Genomic DNA, 5,000 nt, shown 5'->3' on the forward strand with positions numbered 1-5,000 from the left:
AAGCAACACGAGGCTCGCGTACTTTGTCGCTAGGACCGCGCGGAAGTAACTCCGAGCCGAAAGCAACACGAGGCTCGTGTACTTTGCCGCTAGGACCGCGCGGAAGTAACTCCGAGCCGAAAGCAACACGAGGCTCGCGTACTTTGCCGCTAGGACCGCGCGGAAGTAACTCCGAGCCGAAAGCAACACGAGGCTCGCGTACTTTGCCGATCGGACCGCGCGGAAGTAACTCCGAGCCGAAAGCAACACGAGGCTCGCGTACTTTGCCGCTAGGACCGCGCGGAAGTAACTCCGAGCCGAAAGCAACACGAGGCTCGCGTACTTTGCCGCTAGGACCGCGCGGAAGTAACTCCAAGCCGAAAGCAACACGAGGCTCGCGTACTTTGCCGATCGGACCGCGCGGAAGTAACTCCGACCCGAAAGCAACACGAGGCTCGCGTACTTTGCCGCTAGGACCGCGCGGAAGTAACTCCGAGCCGAAAGCAACACGAGGCTCGCGGACTTTGACGGTCGGACCGCTCGGAAGTAACTACGTGGTAAAAGCAACACGAGGCTCGCGTACTTTGCCGATCAAACCGCTCGGAAGTAACTACGTTCCAAAAGCAACACGAGGCTCGCGAACTTTGACGGTCGGACCGCTCGGAAGTAACTACGTGGTAAAAGCAACACGAGGCTCGCGGACTTCGCTGCGGCTAAGTCCGCGCGGCGTCGAAATTTCACCGCCGGCGCCCATATACCGCCGTGCGTTAGACCGTGCGTCGCCGACCGCCCGGCCGCTCGGTTCGGTACTGTAAGAGGTGTCGTCGCTGCGGCGACTCGTGCACAACACGGTGCATGCGAGCTCTCGGTCTGGTCGTACCGTAGCGTTACGGCGTATGTATAACCGAGCTCGGCGAAGCACTGCGGTGCGTACAAAAGTGTCGTTCGCACTAGAACGCTTTTGAGAGAATTTAGCTTCGCGCTTACTACGAGAACTTTGGTTCTCTTTTTGAGATCTTTCGGGCGTCTTGCCGACATTCGGCCAAATGTGCGCCAAGCTCTCGGCGATCGTTTCGAGGCCGGATAGCGAAGGAATTGGTGAATACGTGACGAAGAAATTTTGTATCTCGAGGACTCTGCCGTTCGTGCGGTCCGTACGTACCTCCGAGCCGTAAAACAACACGGAGCTCGAGATCTTTGACGCGGAGGTAACTACCGTGCGCCGCAGCGGCTAAGTCCGCGCGGCGTCGAAATTTCACCGCCGGCGCCCATATACCGCCGTGCGTTAGACCGTGCGTCGCCGACCGCCCGGCCGCTCGGTTCGGTACTGTAAGAGGTGTCGTCGCTGCGGCGACTCGTGCACAACACGGTGCATGCGAGCTCTCGGTCTGGTCGTACCGTAGCGTTACGGCGTATGTATAACCGAGCTCGGCGAAGCACTGCGGTGCGTACAAAAGTGTCGTTCGCACTAGAACGCTTTTGAGAGAATTTAGCTTCGCGCTTACTACGAGAACTTTGGTTCTCTTTTTGAGATCTTTCGGGCGTCTTGCCGACATTCGGCCAAATGTGCGCCAAGCTCTCGGCGATCGTTTCGAGGCCGGATAGCGAAGGAATTGGTGAATACGTGACGAAGAAATTTTGTATCTCGAGGACTCTGCCGTTCGTGCGGTCCGTACGTACCTCCGAGCCGTAAAACAACACGGAGCTCGAGATCTTTGACGCGGAGGTAACTACCGTGCGCCGCAGCGGCTAAGTCCGCGCGGCGTCGAAATTTCACCGCCGGCGCCCATATACCGCCGTGCGTTAGACCGTGCGTCGCCGACCGCCCGGCCGCTCGGTTCGGTACTGTAAGAGGTGTCGTCGCTGCGGCGACTCGTGCACAACACGATGCATGCGAGCTCTCGGTCTGGTCGTACCGTAGCGTTACGGCGTATGTATAACCGAGCTCGGCGAAGCACTGCGGTGCGTACAAAAGTGTCGTTCGCACTAGAACGCTTTTTGAGAGAATTTAGCTTCGCGCTTACTACGAGAACTTTGGTTCTCTTTTTGAGATCTTTCGGGCGTCTTGCCGACATTCGGCCAAATGTGCGCCAAGCTCTCGGCGATCGTTTCGAGGCCGGATAGCGAAGGAATTGGTGAATACGTGACGAAGAAATTTTGTATCTCGAGGACTCTGCCGTTCGTGCGGTCCGTACGTACCTCCGAGCCGTAAAACAACACGGAGCTCGAGATCTTTGACGCGGAGGTAACTACCGTGCGCCGCAGCGGCTAAGTCCGCGCGGCGTCGAAATTTCACCGCCGGCGCCCATATACCGCCGTGCGTTAGACCGTGCGTCGCCGACCGCCCGGCCGCTCGGTTCGGTACTGTAAGAGGTGTCGTCGCTGCGGCGACTCGTGCACAACACGATGCATGCGAGCTCTCGGTCTGGTCGTACCGTAGCGTTACGGCGTATGTATAACCGAGCTCGGCGAAGCACTGCGGTGCGTACAAAAGTGTCGTTCGCACTAGAACGCTTTTGAGAGAATTTAGCTTCGCGCTTACTACGAGAACTTTGGTTCTCTTTTTGAGATCTTTCGGGCGTCTTGCCGACATTCGGCCAAATGTGCGCCAAGCTCTCGGCGATCGTTTCGAGGCCGGATAGCGAAGGAATTGGTGAATACGTGACGAAGAAATTTTGTATCTCGAGGACTCTGCCGTTCGTGCGGTCCGTACGTACCTCCGAGCCGTAAAACAACACGGAGCTCGAGATCTTTGACGCGGAGGTAACTACCGTGCGCCGCAGCGGCTAAGTCCGCGCGGCGTCGAAATTTCACCGCCGGCGCCCATATACCGCCGTGCGTTAGACCGTGCGTCGCCGACCGCCCGGCCGCTCGGTTCGGTACTGTAAGAGGTGTCGTCGCTGCGGCGACTCGTGCACAACACGATGCATGCGAGCTCTCGGTCTGGTCGTACCGTAGCGTTACGGCGTATGTATAACCGAGCTCGGCGAAGCACTGCGGTGCGTACAAAAGTGTCGTTCGCACTAGAACGCTTTTTGAGAGAATTTAGCTTCGCGCTTACTACGAGAACTTTGGTTCTCTTTTTGAGATCTTTCGGGCGTCTTGCCGACATTCGGCCAAATGTGCGCCAAGCTCTCGGCGATCGTTTCGAGGCCGGATAGCGAAGGAATTGGTGAATACGTGACGAAGAAATTTTGTATCTCGAGGACTCTGCCGTTCGTGCGGTCCGTACGTACCTCCGAGCCGTAAAACAACACGGAGCTCGAGATCTTTGACGCGGAGGTAACTACCGTGCGCCGCAGCGGCTAAGTCCGCGCGGCGTCGAAATTTCACCGCCGGCGCCCATATACCGCCGTGCGTTAGACCGTGCGTCGCCGACCGCCCGGCCGCTCGGTTCGGTACTGTAAGAGGTGTCGTCGCTGCGGCGACTCGTGCACAACACGATGCATGCGAGCTCTCGGTCTGGTCGTACCGTAGCGTTACGGCGTATGTATAACCGAGCTCGGCGAAGCACTGCGGTGCGTACAAAAGTGTCGTTCGCACTAGAACGCTTTTGAGAGAATTTAGCTTCGCGCTTACTACGAGAACTTTGGTTCTCTTTTTGAGATCTTTCGGGCGTCTTGCCGACATTCGGCCAAATGTGCGCCAAGCTCTCGGCGATCGTTTCGAGGCCGGATAGCGAAGGAATTGGTGAATACGTGACGAAGAAATTTTGTATCTCGAGGACTCTGCCGTTCGTGCGGTCCGTACGTACCTCCGAGCCGTAAAACAACACGGAGCTCGAGATCTTTGACGCGGAGGTAACTACCGTGCGCCGCAGCGGCTAAGTCCGCGCGGCGTCGAAATTTCACCGCCGGCGCCCATATACCGCCGTGCGTTAGACCGTGCGTCGCCGACCGCCCGGCCGCTCGGTTCGGTACTGTAAGAGGTGTCGTCGCTGCGGCGACTCGTGCACAACACGATGCATGCGAGCTCTCGGTCTGGTCGTACCGTAGCGTTACGGCGTATGTATAACCGAGCTCGGCGAAGCACTGCGGTGCGTACAAAAGTGTCGTTCGCACTAGAACGCTTTTTGAGAGAATTTAGCTTCGCGCTTACTACGAGAACTTTGGTTCTCTTTTTGAGATCTTTCGGGCGTCTTGCCGACATTCGGCCAAATGTGCGCCAAGCTCTCGGCGATCGTTTCGAGGCCGGATAGCGAAGGAATTGGTGAATACGTGACGAAGAAATTTTGTATCTCGAGGACTCTGCCGTTCGTGCGGTCCGTACGTACCTCCGAGCCGTAAAACAACACGGAGCTCGAGATCTTTGACGCGGAGGTAACTACCGTGCGCCGCAGCGGCTAAGTCCGCGCGGCGTCGAAATTTCACCGCCGGCGCCCATATACCGCCGTGCGTTAGACCGTGCGTCGCCGACCGCCCGGCCGCTCGGTTCGGTACTGTAAGAGGTGTCGTCGCTGCGGCGACTCGTGCACAACACGATGCATGCGAGCTCTCGGTCTGGTCGTACCGTAGCGTTACGGCGTATGTATAACCGAGCTCGGCGAAGCACTGCGGTGCGTACAAAAGTGTCGTTCGCACTAGAACGCTTTTTGAGAGAATTTAGCTTCGCGCTTACTACGAGAACTTTGGTTCTCTTTTTGAGATCTTTCGGGCGTCTTGCCGACATTCGGCCAAATGTGCGCCAAGCTCTCGGCGATCGTTTCGAGGCCGGATAGCGAAGGAATTGGTGAATACGTGACGAAGAAATTTTGTATCTCGAGGACTCTGCCGTTCGTGCGGTCCGTACGTACCTCCGAGCCGTAAAACAACACGGAGCTCGAGATCTTTGACGCGGAGGTAACTACCGTGCGCCGCAGCGGCTAAGTCCGCGCGGCGTCGAAATTTCACCGCCGGCGCCCATATACCGCCGTGCGTTAGACCGTGCGTCGCCGACCGCCCGGCCGCTCGGTTCGGTACTGTAAGAGGTGTCGTCGCTGCGGCGACTCGTGCACAACACGGTGCATGCGAGCTCTCGGTCTG

This window comes from Cardiocondyla obscurior, unplaced genomic scaffold, assembly GCF_019399895.1.
Source record: "Cardiocondyla obscurior isolate alpha-2009 unplaced genomic scaffold, Cobs3.1 scaffold74_0_86167, whole genome shotgun sequence".
Lineage (NCBI taxonomy): Eukaryota > Metazoa > Arthropoda > Insecta > Hymenoptera > Formicidae > Cardiocondyla > Cardiocondyla obscurior.